We start from the raw sequence: 20024 nt of genomic DNA on the forward strand, positions 1-20024 counted from the left end.
CTCTTCAGGAAGTGAGAATACCAGGGCCCTGGTCTCCCTCAGCATCTTTGCCCTTGGTCTCCTTACATCTCAACTTCTCCTCCTCTCAGATGCTATGCCTCCTCCTCTCCCCTCTCCACCACCAGATACACAGTAGCCCAAGGAGTTGAAACTCATAAAAGAAAGGCTCCATACTCGCACGTGGGAGATAAAAAATGGCACACGGTGCCTAAGTGCCCTGAACACCACAGGCTGAGACACACTAAAACTCACAGTGAAAATTAATCCAAACTATACAAAGGCAGCACAAACAAACAAAAATCTAAAATAAATGCACACTAGGTCTCTAGAATTCACTGAACTTTTCATCCTTCACCTTCTTCTTGAAGCACCCATACCCAGTCTTCACCTTCAGATTCCAGGTTCAACAAACCAGCCTTGGGTAGCACTGTCTGCCTCCTCCTTTCTTCTCTTCTTGTGTGTGTTTGGGCATACATGTGCATGTTCACATGTAGACGGAGACTGTTTGTTCACTTCCGGGACACCCAGACCCAAATAATCACACAGAAGCTATATTATTTGCAATACTGTTTGGTCAATAGCTTATGTGTATTTCTAGCTAGCTCTTATATCTAAAAGTAACCCATTTCTATTATTTGTATTTTACCATGAGGCTCGTGGTGTCTCTCTGACTCTCCCTACTCTCTCTATATATATTTCTTCCAGTCTGGTTATATTCTACTCTGCCACAGGCCAAAGCAGCTTATTAACCAATGATAAAAAACCATATTCACAGCACACAGAGGGACATCTCGCATCATTCATGTGTGCGAAGGTGCACTTGTGCTTGTGGACAAGTGTACATATTCACACAGAGGTGACAGCCAGGTGCTTTTCCTGAAGTGCTGTCCACCTATTTTCTTCAGCCCAGATCCCTTGTTAGCATGGAGCTTGGCAAGCAGGCTCTGGGACTGACCAGGGAGCAGGTCTCGTCCTCCTCAGCACCGGAACGACATATGTGAACACCACACCCACCTAGCCTTTTAAAGTGGATTCAGGAGACCAAACTCGGGTTCCACTGTTTACAAAGCCAGCACTTTAGCAAGTGAGCTACCTTATTAGCCCTATGCTTTCTTTTCTGCATCATCCTACAACAGCAGGCCAATATCATGTGGCATAAACATGCCCATCCCTGCATGGGGAGCCAGTCCCAAGTACCCTGCGGGGCACCTTCCCTCCTCCCCTCACCTACACTGGGGAACTCAGGAAAATGGGAGTCATCCACCATGCAGCAAGAGTCACATCCACCATGCTCTGCAGCAGCCTCGGTGACAGCCCCACCCGGCGGAGGCCACAGCCACCTTGCCTTTGGCCCATTCTCTCCATATTCTGTGACGCCGCCACTACAGTCACCACTGTGTCTCCATTTCAGGCACAGCAAACATGTGTAAATACTTTATTAAAATTAAAAAAAGAGAGAGGGAGAGAAGCCCAACACATGAAGTGAAAGCTGTTCTCCTCTGATTGACTTTTCAAAAGCTCCCTAGACTGTTTCTGTACAGATGTGTGCAAGATGATTGGATGCGGAGGGCTTAATTCATAAAAGCAATAAAATGCCGCTTATTGACTGAACAGATGAGCGAGCTGAGGGGAGATAATTTGGAGTGCTCTTACTGGAAATGCTGCGAAGAAACGTAATGATAGTGGAGAGATGGAGCCTTATTAGCTGTGGTAAATATATTTTCCCACGGAATGCTTAAGGAGTTTTGAAATAACTAGAAAAACAGATTTTTGGTTCTGCTGACTTTGGGACTAAACATGTGTAAATTCTCCATCTCATCAACCCATGTAATCCTTGATATGCAAAATAGAAACTCTGGGGGTGACTTTCTAGTGGGGTAAAGTCTAGGGCTGGGAGGCGGATAACCAGACACCAGTGCGAACTCAAGGCTGATCTTGTCTCCTTACTGTGGAAGCAAGGTAGTCACCGGCTCCTCTCCCCAAGCAAAAGCTGAGAGGGTAAGGACAGTTCATCACTGTGTCTTTGCAGTGCATCTCAAGGCTATGTGTGGAGAGCTGAACTGTTCCAAGTACGGGCTTTCTCAGGAGAGATAAAGGGTGGACAGAGCAGGAGGGGACCCACCTCCACCCCCCCCCCAACACACACATAGTGCTTTGGGGAACAGGCCTGCTTCCCTGGACCTTGGGACTGACGACACAGGAAGACCTTAAGGAAGGGCTCACGTGTGAAAACTCTGAGATCCTGTGCTTGCTTGACAAACTGGTGAGTCCTACCTAGCGCGCAAAATTGGGCCTTCGAAATGAATCCAACGACAGGCAGGGAAGCTCTATCACATCAGTCCAGAGAAATTGCTGTCACTTTTGTTGCTGTCTCTTCTGTTGCTGTCCCCTTTGCTCCAGTCTCACTACCTTCTTGGGTTCAATCAGTAGTTGGATTGTTTTTAACTCTTGGTATGTCTTAAGCTCAAGTACACGGAGGATTTTGTTCAGCAAGAAAATGTCATCGTTATCAACAAAATAATGGCTAGATACGCATGGGACCACAAAGGAGGGTGTCTTCTTCTAGAATTAGTATAAGGCTGAAACTCAGGGTTCGTGACCCAGGAAATATGAATGGACATAATATGAAAATGGGAATAAATGATGAATTGTCTCTGATTCTTTTCCTGTTGCTGTCATGAGAATCCATGAATGAGGCAATTTAAGGGAGAAAGACTTATGGTTCTGAGGCTTATGATTCCAGCACATCATGGCAAGGCAAACCACATGACAACCAAGGGGAAGACTGTGGACAGCTAATAGAAAGAGGTGTCACCCACTCTGCGTCTCTGGACAAAGAAAGGAAGACACGGTTGGCCAGTTTAACACAGAGATAGGGTCTGTCAAAAGACAGAGCTTCCTTCCAAACCAGACACCTCAGCCATCCAATTTACTGACTGAGTTTCATTTTGCCCTGAGTGTATCATACAGTATGTGAGAGGCAGTTTGGAAACTGAAATCCTGCCTGTGTTTTCCATACAGGATGTAAATTTGGGCAGGACACGTGAATTCTTTGGACCTTGGTTTGTTCTTCTCTCTTCTGTGACTGGAGGTGAGATGCCATAATTGTAAGAGGCTCCCAGGAGATGAAAGGCTCTTGCTTCATGGTTCCTACCATCTATGATTTCTTAAGAAACGTTAGCTACTGTCCTTATGTTACCACAGCCTCCTCATGTGATGTGGAACTTGACACTTTCCATAACCCTGCAAATATGCTGTGGTAACTCTTCTTGGGGAGATGTGAACAGATGTCTGTTCACCCCAGATAGGACACCGATGAAGACCAAAGTAACATCTTGGCCTAACTCTAGACAGAAGAACCAGTGAATTTATTGGGCTTACTCATACAAACATGGCCAACGTGGGGGCAGCTATATCACAAAAAATGGGTACCTGGAATGGACAGGGTCTCGTGCATCTCATGATCCTCTCATGTACCTCATGTAAGCTTCATGAACCCTTCATTCCATGTCAACCATCTGTATCTTGTGAGGTGTTTGTGTGGATAATTACAGTTGTTACCATTTCAAGACAGGACTAACCCTGTCATGCCTGAAGAAATGAGATTCCCATATGATATATCCACCTGGAAAGTGACAGTGGGCCCTGGAGAGAGCACGCGTGGATGAGGTTGATCAAGGTCTTGTGCACAGAAACACAACAAGGTAACTCCCCCCTCTCCTTCCCTCTGCAGAATCTCCCACAGCATATTCTCCATCCACATCTGGCCTCTACAGAGCAAAACGTTGGCTTACGTACTCAGACATCACTTGAGAAGTAAGAGGGGCGAGTGATGTTAGCCTTAAGTCTGTGGGACTGGGAAAGCTCATAAGAAAAGCAAGCAGTAAACAAGAAGACAAAAATCAAAATGAGAGGACAGAGAGACCGGCAGACATTAGAACAGAACACACAGTGGGGACATCCCATCATCTTCCTTTCTCTTGGAATTACCATATTGAACTTTCTGGGACACTAGTCCCATAGTATTGTTCAACAAATGGCGAAGCACAGGTCCGGCTGAGGAAGTAGATTAGTCACCCATCCATTTTCTCATTCACTGCAGTGTGGGACATACAGGCAGATGAGAGCAGACTGAGAAGCTCCGGAGGAACTTCTGCCACATGGGGGGCGGGGGGTGTCTGATTGACAGATTGTCTATAGTGCATAGGAAAATGCTCGATCATTTGTTCCAGGTCTTCTGAGATCCTCACTGTATGGTAAACCTTTCCACCAGACTAGGAAGGGGAAACAGTACCGCACTGGCTTGAATAATTTAATCCAATAATAATAATAATAATAATAATAATAATTTAATCCATCAATCACAGCTGTGACAAAGCAGAGTGGCACACATGCCTCAGTTTACCTATACCCAGTGGAGAGGTCCTATGACCCTGACCCAGAACTTCAGGGCAGATGAGTTCAGCAATGGAGATGACACTGATTCCCTTCCAAAGTCATCAGCCGACCAGGCCGTCCATGAGCTGGGCAGCGGTGTGCCTGAAAACACAGACGCAAAAGGGTATATGCTACTGGCTCCCAGTGCCTTTGAAGCTGAACAAAGACAGGAAGGGAGACTGGAACTGGGGTATCAGTCACAGCCAGAAAGCAAATATCAGCTCCTTCCATTCTCTTCCCCCCATTTCAAGCAAGCAAAATGAAAACCACTGGGTCTATTTAAATTCTTTTGAAAATGTTTTTTCTGCATTTTGCCTTGTGTAAAAGTCTCCCTCAGGTCAAGCACCCTTCTGCTAAATTCCACCTGGTAATGCTGCTTCACTATGAATATTCATCTGATTAATATTTCTGGAACCATGAAATTTTTTTTAAATCCATTCGAGCACAATAGGGTAGCTACTTTGTGAGAGGAGAGCATCATGGTGCCCGAGTGCTCTACGGCGAGGCTCCACTCTTGCATGTTCCCTTCTAGGCAACAAGAGAGAGAGAGCACCGGAGGTCAGCCTTTCAAAACAGCAGCATTTCAAACATGACAACCAACAGGAGAACAAAGGCATGAGGATAATATGCCTCCCTTGAAGGAAGAGATGGTCGGTGAATTTGAAAGTACTCTTGACTCTGGAGGGATCAGCTGTTTGCAAAAGCATGGGATGAGACGACCATCTCCATCGTAACCACCAGGAGAATGCAGCAAGCATCATATAAACTTTCAAAAGCTGTTTGAGTAGGTACAGAGAAAGGGCCACGTGACAATAGAGGACTGGATGGGCAGAGAACATATGACTTAGAGAAGTTTTTGTCTTCAGTTGCAGCAGTAATTCTTCTTTTGCCATGTGTCAAAATTAATTCTTTTGGGTATAAATAAAATTAATTCTTTGGTGTGTACATACCAGGTACATATGCATAATTGTTTTATATATATATATATATATTTGTATATTTAGGCATTTATGCATGTATATGTATATATACAGAATATAAATTAATTTCAGTATAGTTGTACTTAATGCACATTGATGTCTAATGAATAATGATGCTTTGTATTATGCCGAGGTAAAAACTGAAGTTGAACTTATAAGATGGTTGTGAATTCAGTGCACACTGCCTGGAGAGCTAAAAACTTTCAGTATGTCTAGACTACAAGGAAGACTGCAGGCACATGTATTTTACCCCAATCCATCATAGTACAGAAGAAAATATCTGAGGTTGAAAAGGAACCCTCTCACACTTAGGCAGAGGAGGGGAAAGAAGGTGTTCAAAACCACCCCGACTAAGAATTGCCTCAACAAGAAGCAGCCTGACACCTCTAAGTTTGATCTTCGTCTAACTCATATGGGGGAAAAAATAAACACATGAAGGCTCAGGCCCCTTCCGCTGAACTTCCTAAAAAGACGAAGGGGGAGAAGGGGTAAGAAGCATTCGCAAAAGTCACATTCCCGTGCCCTTGGCACCATACGTGATGAAGGCTGGTCATAGGAATACAGTAGGAGAGGCCTCACACCCCTGGTGCCCCTCATGCCTTACCACCCATCAGACATTTGGAAAATGACAAGAGATTATACAGTAAATCCAAGACATAATTTCATAAGGAGCCTCTACAGAAACAAGAACCCCGGAGAAAACAGGAGCTTCTGATGCCTGAAGCTGGGCAAACACCAAGCACAGCCTGACTTCCGGCCAGCAAAACACGAAACCCCATTCAAAGGCCGACCTCTCTCGCTCGATTTCTTCTATGTAGTGATTCAAATTGAGCTTTTGATAAAAGTATAAGGCATGTGCAGACATAAAAACACAGCTCACAGCACCGAAGCAAAGACTGCAGTCAGATCGAGTATGGCAGGCCTTTAAGACATCAGACTAAGAAGTTTAAATAAGAAGAATGACAGGCGAAGCCATCAAATGGTAAACAGGGAGGGCATCAGTAACAGGTGGGTGGGGGACCAGAGAGACGCTCAGCAGCTATAGAGGGCTGGTGCCCAGCTCACAGCCTCCTGTTAGACTCGACCCTGGGTATCTCGGCCTTCTTCTGATCTCTGTTGCTACTAGGTGTAGATGTTTCCTACATACAAGAATGCAGGTAAAACACTCACAGATGGGTAATAAAATGAATAAAACTAAAAACATTTTGGAAAACAAAACTAACTGACAAGTGGAAACTCTAAATAAAAATGTACATGTTAGAAGCTCAAAACATTGTAATGGAAGAGTATTGCCCTTGGGAGTTGGAGAGCAAGAAGAAACGGCCAAGGAGAGATCTGAGCCCTAGCAATATGTTAAAAGACACCACACTAAATCTTCACTAGAAAAAAAAATGGAAGAGAACAACAAGGGGTACAGAGAGAATATAATGTGAGGACATGGCAAAGAGCGTGGTGTGTTTATGACGGAACTGTCAGAAGGAGAAAGGAAGATAAAGGATGGAGTGCTGGCTGGTTTCACATCCACTTGAAACAAGGTAGTCACTTAAGAAGACATAACCTCAACTGAGAAGATGCCACCACCAGCTGGACTGTAGGCAAGTCTGAGGAGCAGTTTCTTGATTAACAATTGATGAGGAAGGGCCTACCCCACTGAGGGCAGTACCTGTCCTGCTCAGGTGGTCTTGGGAGGTGCAGGCTGAGCAAGCCATGGGGAGCAAGTCAGTAAGCAGCACTCCTCCATGGCCTCTTCATCAGCTACTTCCATGTTCCTGCCTTGAGTTCCTGCCTGGACTTCCCTTCATGATGAACTATGATATGGATAAATAAGCTGAAATATATCCTTTTTTTTTTTCCTCCCCAAGATGAGTTTGGTCACTGTTTTATTATAGCAGTAGAAACTTCATTAAGACAACTGGGAAAATATTTAAAGCAGTAACGACTGAGATCTTTCCACAATTATTGTCAGACATCAAACCACAAACTCAACAAGCTTAGGGAATTTAAATACAAACCTATGCCCAAATTAAAAAATATACCATTGTCCACATGTGTCCTATTCAAACTGAATGAAGTTAATGAAAAAGAGAATCATGGAATAAGCCAAGGTACAGGGACTCTCTGGACAGAAAACTAAGGATGCAAACTTCATTGGACTTCTTTTCAGATACCATGAAACCAAGAAGAAAGCTGAGGAAAACAACCTGTCAGAGGAAGGAAGGGAGGGAGGGAGAAAGGAAAGGAAGGAAGGAAGGGAGGGAGGGAGGGAGGGAGGGAGGGAGGGAGGGAGGGAGGGAGGGAGAAAGGGAAGGAAGGAAGGAAGGAAGGAAGGAAGGAAGGAAGGGAGGGAGGGAGGGAGGGAGGGAGGGAGGGAGGGAGGGAGGGAGGGAGGGAGGAAGGAAGGAAGGGCAGGAAACAGAGCCTGGAGAGAGAGCTCAGTAGTTAAAATTACAAACTGCTCTTGCAGAAGACCAAGGTTACAACCCCAGCACCCACATCAGGCATCTTAGGAGCACTTTCACTTCAGTTCTGGTGAATCTGATGTTCTCTGTGCACCTGCACGCACATACATGCGCACATCCATGCACTCGAACATTCATGTGCACGAGCAATACAGCTACAAAATTAAAAATAAAATAAATTTAAACAAGAAAGAAGAGAAATAGCCATAAGGTTAAATCATCCATCGAAATTACAAAAAAAAAAAATGTGTAGGAGTTTTCTACCAGCAAACTTGCCTTGAAGGAAATATTTATAGGATTTCTTTAAGGAGAAAGAAAAGGAGAGAGGCAAGGAACTCATGTCTCCCCATTGAGGGAAGAAGACTTTCAGGGTAAAAATTAAAACCATTTGTTCAACATAATGAGAACAGTGCATCTCACCCTCCTTGGTCACAGATAAATAAGCTGGGTGATAATACTGAGACAAGAGGAGGAGCTGGAAATACCCCATCACCTGGATCTCACACTTCCCAGGAAGCACTACCATTTGAAAGCAGAGTTAACTATGCTATAAATGTGTATGGCAAACTTCACCAAATATTATAAAGAACCTGACTCTTGAAGACCATCATTGGCCCTTTCTTGGCATCTGTGTGAGGCGTAGGTATAGTAAATACATGAGTCTACGAATTTGTCGAAGCCCCACAGATCGCACAGTGAAGGAATAAGCTTGAGTATGCGCAATCTGAGAAGTGAAAAATTAAACTAGATTATCCAAAGATAAAATTTCAAATCCCAAATTAATCGGTCTATATTACAGGCTTATCAGGTGACCTCTCTGAGGGAGAGAAAGGGAGCCTGCCTGAGTTACCTGGGTATGGTGATCGGTTTGTATTGGGAAGGAAATGATAAAGACAGAGTTAACTTCATCTTCGTGTGAGGGGGAGGGAGGGAGGGAGAGAGGGAGGGAGGGAGGGAGGGAGAGAGGGAGGGAGGGAGGGAGGGAGGGGGAGGCCGATACAGATGTGGAGAGGGAGAGAGAGATAGCCTGTGTACCCACACAAATGAACAACAGATTCTACAGAGATGACATATTTGGATATAAACACACAAATTTAAAATGTACTTGCATCCCACTGAGAGGACCTTAACATCTGGGGATGAATGAGCATATTTGAACTTCAGGTCTTGGTTTGTAAATTTGTTTTTTTTTGCTACGAGAGAACTAGACTCCTCCAAGAAACATCTGACTCTAGGACCAAGACAGGGAACAAGACAATCCCAGAACAATTGTAGGACACACATGGAACACACAAGACAATCCTGGAACATGTCACTGTTGTAGGACACACATGGAACACACAAGACAATCTTGGAACATGTCAAGGTTGTAGGACATACATGGAACATACAAGACAATCCTGGAACATGCCACAGTTGTAGGACACACATGGAAACACGTAAAACAATTATGAAACATGTCATGGTTATATAACACACATGAAACACACAAGACAATCCTAGAAATGTCACAGTTATAGAACACACATGGAACACACAAGACAATCCCAGAATGTATCACTGTTATAGAACACACAAGACAATTCTGGAACATGTCACAGTTATAGGACACACATGGAACACACAAGACAATTCCGGAACATATTCCAGTTATAGAACACACATGGGAACACAGAAGACAATCCTGGAACATGTCATAGTTGTAGAACACACAGGGAACACAGAAGACAATTTTTGAACTTGTCACAGTTGTAGGACACACAGGGAACACAAAGAACAATCCTGGAACATGTCACGGCTGTAGGACAGATGTATGAGATGCACAAGCATCCTCTAAGATATCTCTGGCCAGTGCTCCTCCAGCCCCAGGCTCACCAAAAACACATCACTGTTGATGTTGATGCAAGAGAAACTTCAGTCTAAACTTCAACCTCCTACCACACCTGAAAACTTAGAAAAGTGGTGAGAATCATGGGCAGAACTTTTGACTGTGTTTCCTCTCTCTGAGACGGACGATGCCTCTGTGAACATTCTTTGGGAGTACAGGATGTCTTGTTTCTTAGCTGCAATACAATTTCACAGAATGTGGAGGCGAGAGACCGAAAAGAACTGTTCAATCATCATGTCTACTCCCTGCCGGCACAGGACTGCTCCCTGTAGTCCATTTTCCCCGGCTGCTCTGCTGAGTTTGAAATGGCTCAAGCAAGGAGGTTTTCCATCACTTCCCTCGAGGGACTTTTCTTGTGGTTTAATAGTCCTGTTGCTACGATGGCTTTCATTTCCCTTTGCTTCACTTTCCTTGGCTTCATTTTATTCCTGAGTCCTCAGTCAAGCTCCTTGGGCTGTGTCTCCCCTCCCCTACACACACCCTGAGTCATCAGCTACCCATCCCAGCGGAGAGTTCCGTCCCTTGAATCTGGACTCTGAAGCCCAGAACTCGGGGCCTCCTTTTGATTTTTCTCCTAGACTGTCTTTGGAAAACATGGAGTGGGTTTTCTGTCATTTAATACAGGAGAGAGAGTGTGAGCAAAATCAAATTATATTATCAGGATTTCATTCATTCTCAAACTCTCTGCACCACACTTCTCCTACTGCTGGCTGAAAGTGGGCTCTTTGGTGAGCATTTTCAACACAGATTTTGCCCCAGAAATGCATTTAAAATCTATGCAAAGGAGAATCCTACATTGCTTTTAATCCCAAACCAGTATGCCCCAGTGTAATCATGTGACTGAAAGGGAGTACCAACCTGCAGACAGAAAGTTGGCCTCCTAAGAGAGAGCAACATCTCAGTCAGGCTTCCAGAGTTTTTCTGGAGGATTTATACACGTATGGTGAACTGTATTGTGGCTTATTCTAAATAAAGTACGAGGTGCCGATAGTTACAAATTTAAAAACTTAACTGACGGTTTTAAGATTGCCATTTGATATTAGATACAGGGCCGTGGCAGTTCCATGCACTTGTTCCACTGTGTGCTGGCTACTTTCCTGTCAACTTGACAAAGGCCAGATTATCAGAGAATAGTGAGCCACAATGAGAAAATGTCTCCATAAGACTGTAGGTAAGTGTGTGGAAGACTGTCGTCACTAATGATTGATGTGGTAGCACTCAGACCGTCGTGGGTGGTGCCATCCCTGGCAGGTGGTCCTTTGTAGATTTTGAAATGGTTCATGTGTAAGAGATCAAAGAAAGAGAACCATGAGGAGGAAGCCAGTAAGTAGCCTGCCTCCATCGCTTCTGCATCAACTCCTGTGTACCAGTTTCTGCCCTGACTTCCTTCAGTGATGGTCTCTGTGTGGTAGAAGTGGAAGTAAAGAAAAGAAAATTCCTCTCCAAGTTGCTTTTGGTCACGTTGTTTCATCACAGCCGTAGAAAGCCCATCTATGGCAAAAGGCAATTAGTGGTTGGTCTCTTGGGAAGGACTGTGAGGGCAGGGGAATTAACCAAGCACATGAGCCTGACTTAGCTAGATCCTGAATGTCCAGTCTTTCCTTTGTTCATCCCTCTGATCCTGCAAACTGTTGGGGCTCTTCTCAGGTTTGGTGGGAAGGTAAAGTTTTTTATGAGGAAGAATTTTTAATGTAGCATATCTGGCCAGTTGCCAAAATACAGCCTAGAAAAGCCTGAGACTCAACATTTCTAATGTGTAAGACTTTTGTCGTCTTATCCGGGGTTTGGTTCTTGTTTGGGAACTAGGGGTTATGGTTATGGATGTTGTGATGCATGTGCCTGTGGGCTCCCATGTATGGGGTGTGTTGTGTACTTGTGTGCAGAGATTTGAAGTCAGCAACAAGAACCTTCTTTGGGCGTCTCTGACCTCACTTAACCTTATTCATGGAGGCAGGGCAGGGCCTATTGGTTGAATCTATAGCTAGATTGTGCTAGTCTAGGTAAGCAGCTCGATCCAGGCAGCCCATCGTCTCTTTCCAAGTTCTGGCTGCCATGCCCCCACCCCGAGGATTCCCATCAGTTCTGAGGACCCAAACTCTGGTCCTCCTGTGTCCATGGCACGCACTCTAACCACCAAGGCATCCCAGACTTGGGAAAGGGCCAGAGACTGGATCGTGCTGTATAACCCTGACTGACCTGGGATTCTCTACGTTGCTCACCATGTTCTCTAACTCGTGGTGATCCCCCTACTTCTGCCTCCTGAGTGTTGGGATTACAGGTATAGAACACCGTCCACGGTCCTTCTTCAAGCATTGTTCTGTGATGCAAATCTCCTTCTGGTTGTTTGAAGACACATTATTCAAGCATCGTTAAAAGAACTGGTGTCTCACGCATCAGACTCTGGCAAATATTGCACCCAATAAATCTAAATTAATTTTCTTTCCATAGTGGAACCTAAATCACATGTTCATTGTATTATTGTTATAGAAGGAGGCTGAACAAATGATCTAGGAAAGCCATGTGAAGCTTGGATAATGAGAGTTCTCATTCCCCCATTATCAAATGAGCAGATACACCATGACAGAGACATGAGGGCTTGGAGCCGAGGGCTGCATCACTCCTGAGAGATTTCTTGGTTTGCCATCTGCCTCACCGTGAGTCTCCTGTCCTTGGGTGTACTTCCTCGCCTGGAGTGTGCTGGGCTAAGCCTCCATGTCCCACCTGGGCAATGAATCATGCAGAATTACTGTCGGCCTTCAGCCTCACCAGAGGTTCTGTGAAATGCCATCTGGGCCGCTGCAACTTCTCTAGCTGTATTTCTTAAATCTTTAATTAGCAACAGGTTTTGTGTGAGGACAGAATGCAACCCCTGGGCTGTCTCACTTACCAGTGAGTCCTGGGCACTCCTGGGAAGGCTTGGATCCAAATGTGCTCTCCCTGTTTTCTGCCTCCTTCATTACTCTTTGTTGGGAGTCAAGCAAGGAAACCAATCGTTCTGGTGCATGCTCAAGCCTGTGAACGCAGGGCTGGTGGAGCTACGTGATAGCTCAGGATTTCTCTCACGAAGTCAGAGGTTTCTGGAGACAGTGGCCTGTTTACCTTTGCCAAATTCGGAGTATGGGAAAACTGAAATTCAACTATAACTGTTCCCTTCCTTTCAGTTGTCACCGCAGGGTCTCTGCGCACTGTCTTCTGAGATTTAGTTTACCTTCCACGTTATTCCATTCTCTCAGTGATTTTTGTTCCTACGTTAATATGAGAAGACCTTCTTTCTTCCTTCCTATTTTAACTCCTCTGGACTGTAGCATGAGTTGTAAGACAGGCCCTCTACTTCCGTCTTCTAATTTGCTTCCAGCTTTGTTACTCTGGTCAACACCTGCACTGAGGCACCATCAGTCCTACAAGATATGTCTGAATCGTGATTTCCCTCCAATCCGACAATCTTTTTTTTTAAAAAAAAATAATTTTATTGCCTTTATTGAGTTATACATTTTTACCTGCTCTCCTCCCTTCCTCTCCTCTCCCTGGAGAGATGGCTAAGGGGTTAAGAGCACTAGCTGCTCTTCCAGACGTCCTGAGTTCAATTCCCAACAAGTACATCTGACAGTCTTTTCATTGACTGTTAAAACCATTTACACTTGGTAGGATATTTGCCCTTTGGTTGAGTGTACAGTATTACTGTCTGTTTTACTAATTTCTCTGTGCTTTGCTCCTCCCCCTTCACCTTACCTTAGATGAATTATATTCTTCATGATTTCTGTCAACGTGCTTCAAAAGCATTTGATTTCATCAGTCTTTCTTTTTAGCACAACTTTTTAATGTCGTTATTTAGTGGCTCCTTTCAATTTTAATTTGTATGTTCAACCATAACCATCTCAGTTTATTCCTTCTCATCGTGTGTGTGTGTGTGTGGTGTGTGTGTGTGTGCGCGCGCGCAAATGGGTGAACATGAGCCTGCATGGAAACCAAATAAACCTTGGATGTTTTTCTCCTTTAGACACTTTCCGTCTTGCTTTTCTGACAGCCCTTTCTCACTAGGATCCAGAGCTTACAGATTAAATGGCCTGACTAACCAGGAAGCCCAAAGGAACCTCCCCTTCCCTAGCACTGGGTGCCCGCTAGCAGGCCTGCCTAATTACATGGGTGCTGGGCAGTGAACTTAGGTTCTTGCACTTGTGTGGCAAGAGCTTGACTTACGGAGTGATCTCCCCAGCCCACCACCCTGTTTCAGTGGTATACCATTTAATTAATGTGTGTTGTGAAGCCCAAGACACATTATCTAAACACCCAAGGATATTTCAGAAATATTACAAAAACAACAAAATAGCTTCACGTTTTCACCTGCACAGTTACCATTCATAGTAACCTTCCCTTCTTCGGGCAGATCCAATTTAACCAGCTGAACCATCTGTCCAGTCCCCTAGCAAAGACTTCTTGATGACCTGCTGTGCATAAGATCTCCAGGGCAAACACAGAGCCCCATCCACACACATGATCATGTCTCTCACCCTTCTACAAAGTCTGAGGCATGGTTTGTGAAGCTCTTTTCCTCCCTGCCACTTTCCTCTCTGTATTTCAGGCTGGTAATTCCAAGACTCTGTAGCTAGCTTCTCCTTGTTTATTGCTGATGGCACCCTCTGTGGCTCCCCAAGGAGCGACTGGAGGGGAATTAAATGTTTCCATGCTGGGCACAATCTTTCAAAGAAAGTTCTTGCCTGAGACAAATTTTCTCCAAAGCTTGCTGCTAGCAAGTCTCGTCCTGTTAATAATTTCACACGCACTGATATCACAGCAGCTGGGATTGTTTGATGTGAAAACCTCATAGGTTTCTTTTAAATTCAAGGGGAAAAAATTGCTTTTATACCTGTTTCACGCTTGGGCATTTCTTTGGAAAACCAGAATATTCAGAATAGCTCAAGGAAAATGACCGATGCTGTTTGCAGCAAAGACGCAAACTTTTCGTCCTGCTGTCCAGAGGAGCAGAGGGGAGAAAAATCTGTCAAACTGAATTATTTCAAGCAATTTTAAGAAGAAAGCCAGTTAGAGCTCATTCAGACTCACTCAGGCATACGCTGCTCTAACAAGGTGATTGTTTTCCAAGATGAGCTCTTCTGTTCTGGTTTTCCCATCACAACACACACACACACACACACACACACACACCCTGCATCAGAAAGAACAGCAGCTTGCCACAAAGAATCCAATCTGTATATAGGAAGCACACGGGGTTCTGGGTCACCCCATTAAAGTAGCTCTAAGTGGGTTACTGTGGCAGCTCGTGCGAATTCTGGGAGTGCAAACAGCCAATGTTCCAGGTTCATTGCTCTCACTATAATTACACATCTTGAAGCAACTAAGGTGTGAGAAAGGGCTTTGTTCCTGTTCACGGTTCTAGGTAACAGTCCATCCCTGTGGGAAAGTCAAGGAAAGCACTTGAGACAGGTGTTCGATCACTTCCACAGTCACGAGCCAGGAGAAAGGAATGCACATAGCCATGTTCTTCCTTGGCTAGTCTCATTTTCTCCACTCCCATACAGCTCGGAGCCATGCCTAGGGAACGCTGCCTCCTACAGGGGTAGCCTGGAGCCATGCCTAGGAAACACCGCCACCTACAGAGGTAGCTCAGAGCCATGCCTAGGGAACGCTGCCTCCTACAGGGGTAGCCTGGAGCCATGCCTAGGAAACACCGCCACCTACAGAGGTAGCTCAGAGCCATGCCTAGGGAATGCTGCCTCCTACAGTGGCTGGATATTCCAACATCAGAATAAACTCCCACAGATATGCGAACAGGCCAAAACAATGTAACCGACCTCCGGTGTGACCTTCTTCATAGGTGATTGGTTCTAAGCTGTGTGACACCGGCAATGAGAGCTGTCGGTCATCACTCAGATGTTGCCTGTTACCAGACAGACCCAAACACAAAGGGAATTCATTTTCTCTAGATATGTTTTTTAAAAAAATGTTTCTTCCATATATAAAATTTTAAGACCAGTGTGACACAGGAGGACATTTGGGACAGTTTGAATGCGTCTGTATTTCCTGTCCACTTGTGTTGCTTCTGGTGATCTTTAACAATCTGCCCCACTTAAAATCATCTCCAGTTCAGAATCCCTTGGCACACACACACTCCAGTCTACAGTCGTATGTAACATGGAAGCAAAACACGTACATGAAAAGTGGAACTTAAGCCCCCAGAGCATCCGTTCAATAGTGGTGAGATGCTCAGTGAAGCCAGGGATGGCACTGTCTCACAAAGAAGAGTGGGTCCACATGGGACGGAAAACCCAAGTATTAAAAAAAACCTACAACAACCTCATAGGGATTATGCCGGTTAGTTCTTATCTCAATTGAAGAATTATCTTAATAAGATTGCTTGTTGCCATGTCTGCAAGAGATTTTTCTTGTTGGTGACTGATGTGGGAAGGACCACCCACCCACGGGGGGGGGGGCACCATCCTTAGGTGGGTGGGGCTAGGATCTATAAGGAAGGAGGCTGAGCTTGAACCTGTTAGTGAGCAAACCAGCTAGCAGCAGTGCTCTTGGAGATAAACCCTTTTTTTCTAAAGCTGCTATAGGTCAGAGCACTTCATCACAGCAAGGGGTAGGCATTAAACCTTCCTGAGCTACCTTTCTGGGAATTCATCTGACTCTGCTCCCCCAGCCCTACCCGATGGCTTGCTTTCCTGCCCTTGCACTTGGCAACACTTTCTAGTCTTGGTGGTTTGGCATCATTGCCTTTCACTTCTGCAAACCTCTTTCCTTTCAGATCTTACTTGAGCTGCAACTCTCTTACAGAGAACCACATATCCCGAACCCAAACCGCATCCGGAAAGCCGCAGGCGTGGGAGCCCTCATAGCCTAAGCTGGGAGTTGAACAGCTTTCTCCACCAAGGTCCAGAGAGTAAGAATTTCATCCCTTGTAAGCCTCACTTTTCTTTCTTTTTCAGTGGTTTTTCTTTTTTTAAAAAAAGAAGAAAGAAAAAAAAAACTTCAAAGAGGTAGATCCAAAATTTGCCGTGGGCTGCTTTTACCCTCTAATGCAGAGGGCTCTAGCTTTGGTCAGCAACAGACAGCAGTGTATTCCAGAGAGTAGTCAAAAGCAAACACTCCGTGAACTCAAATCTGGAAATGTTGAATTTGAACTACCTTGCAATGCTAGCTGGAGACAGCCAGTTCTTCCAGTTTTTGTTCAGATAACCAAGGAACTGAGAGCCCAGGAGACATTCGGTCACCGCTCACACACCAATCTCAACAGCACATGGAGCTGGCGAATGGTATACAAAGGAAATGGTCTGCAGAAAGCGTGAAGGTCAAGAAGAAGGGAGGCTTGCGACGATCCGAGTGATGTGGGCTTACCAGGAAAACGGTCCAGTCAGCAAAGTGCTTGTCTTCCTTGCGGAAGGACCTGAGTTCTAGGCCCAGAGCCTCCTACAAACACAGGTATAGGAGCATGTGTTATAATCCAGCCTTAGGGAGGCAGAGCCATGAGGACCCCCTGACTGGCCACTCTAGTCTGTTGGGAGAGCTCCGAGCCAGAGAAACACTCTATCTCAAAAACCAAGGTGGGTGTTACCCTAGTGACACTTGCAGCTGTCACGGGATTCCTCACTGGATTCCACACATACGCGTGCGCACACAGACACACACACACACACACACGAAAAACTGTGTGAATGAAGAGAAGATAACATGCCTACCATGGATACAGAGGAAGGACAGGCTACAAGCAGGGCCCCCCCCCACACACACACGAAAAACTGTATGAATGAAGAGAAGATAACATCCCTACCATGGATACAGAGGAAGGACAGGCTACAAGCAGGGCCCAAGGGACTCTACTGGCAGATAACAGCGATTTTAGCACCCAGTGCCAGGCATTGAGGGTTTGGGGCATCTTCTCACCTGTAAAGTCCAGTCTATAAAGGTATCAGGAGCCAGTGGTGTTGCACTGTGTGTGCATTATGTCCCATAGTCTGTGAGGACCACGGTGTGTTTTTACCTAAAGTTCCAGGTTGCTCCGGACTCTCTGAGAACGCAGTACAATTTTATCAGTTTGAGGAGGCCATGGTAATCTCATCCTCACTTCGGAGAACTGTTTGCATTTAGCATTTGGCTAAAAAGTAATTGTACCTTTGGAAGCTGAGAAACTCTTTCTCAGATTCAACCAGGGTTTTCAAAGCCAGATATATCTACCTGTATGACAGCCACATGCAAAGTTGGCTCATCTCTACCGGCTTCAGAACCTGAGTGTCCTTCTCTGCTGTGTTTGCCAGCGTGCATCAGCTGTCATCTCATTGTCTGGGACTGCGGCAGAGCCGGTAAGCGTCCCATCTCCGCTGTATGAATGGCCTTCTTACGCTGAATAGTGTCCCATAATACCATTTCAGAGCCATACGTTATGGCGCACACAGAACACGAGTTTAGATGAACTCAGCGGCGTGTCCCAGTTGTGAGGCACGTGATTCACTGGGGATGAATGATAGCCCAGGGTTCAGATACTGTTTACACACGGCTGAGCGTGCTTGTATGGATACAGTCTCGATTACACAACAAACATTTTCTCTGCAAGGCAGATGACAATGACAACATTAGCTCTGCATGTCAGTTCAGGACGTAACTCAGTTTCATCCATTCCTGAACAATACAGGCTGGAAAAGCCTCATTTCATCCGTCAATGGACAGAAAAGAAGAAAAGATTCAAGCATAGACTGGAGGTGGTGTTTACCTTCAGAATGGTCTTTTACCATCTTGTTCTGCTTTATCGCAAATGTGTTTCTCATAAATAGGATATATTTTTCTATGTAAAAACAATTGTAGGGTGTAATGTCTAAATACAAATGCCCCCATAGGCTCATAGGGAGTGTCACTATCAGGAGGTGTGGCCTGGCTGGAGAAAGTGTGTCACTACGGGAGGACTTTGAGGTTTCGGGAGCTCAAGCCAGGCCCAGTGTCTCTCTCACTCTCTCCCTGCTGCCTGCAGGATCACGATGTACTCCTTTGCTCTCAGCTTCTTCCCCGGCAGCACATCTGCCTGCAGGCTGCTCTGCTTCCCACTGTGATGACAATGGACTAAACCACTGAAACTGTAAGCCACCCCAATGACATGTCTTCCTTTCTAAAAGCTGCTGTGATCACGGTGTCTGTCTCTTCACAGCAATAGCACACAGACTAAGACAACAGGGCCAACGGAAGGTCTTAACTGGTATGATACACTGCCTGCTGACTAATCGGGGCATGTGAGTCAATCCTCAGCCATGCACAGTAAAAGGAGAGAACTGAATTCTCAAAGTTGTCCCCTGACATCTCCACATAGACTGTGACATGGGCATCCACCCATATACTCACAAAAAATAAACTTTAAAGAATGTAAATGCAATTTTGATCAAATCTAGCAATCTTAATCTTAACTGAACATTTTAGTTCACTTATCACTATGTTAATATAGATACCGATACACGCATGAACGCACACACACACACACACACACACACACACATTCTGTGTGGAGTCGTGTATACTAGGCGACTCTGGGCTTTTTCTTGGCTCACTTGACCTTCCAACTGATTCCTGTTACTATGGAGGTTTGAATGAAAAATGGCCTGTCTAGTCTCAGGCATTCGAGCCCTTGATGTTGAGATAGTAGTGCTATTCAGGCAGGTTAGGGAAGGTGCAGCATTGCTGGAGGACATCCCTGGGAGTGGGCTGAGAGCGCACAGGCTCACCCCACTTCAGGTTTGCTCTCTCTGCTTCCCGTTTGCTGTGGAAGATGTGGGTCCTCAGCTTCCTGTTAATTCCTGCCATGCTTATCCCCCATGATGGACTCTGGAACTGTAAGTCAGAGTATAATCCTTATTCCTTGAGTTGTCTTGGTGATGGTGCTTCATCCCAGCAGCCAAACATAATCGAGACCATCATGTTCTCATCTTGTCCTTTCCTCCAACACATCCTGTTCTGTCGGCAGAGAGTTCACTTGCATACACAACTAACTACTCAGAGACAAAACTAATTTAACTTCCACATTAGAAATACTGAGATCTTACCTTTTCTAATAATCCGCCTATACTTCATCTTATGACATAAACTATTCTTCAGCATTCTGGGAATACTTTTAAAAGATGTTAATAATAGCTTCCTGGGAAACTTGAGAAGAGGGGGCTCAGTGAAAGGGGGGCATTAAGAGAGGATAACTGGCAGAACTATGATAAACTCATGCATGAAATTATGAAAGAATAAAATTTTAAAAGGTACTGTGTGGTGATA

Source organism: Chionomys nivalis, chromosome 1 (assembly GCF_950005125.1).
Source record: "Chionomys nivalis chromosome 1, mChiNiv1.1, whole genome shotgun sequence".
In the NCBI taxonomy this organism is placed as follows: Eukaryota; Metazoa; Chordata; class Mammalia; order Rodentia; family Cricetidae; genus Chionomys; species Chionomys nivalis.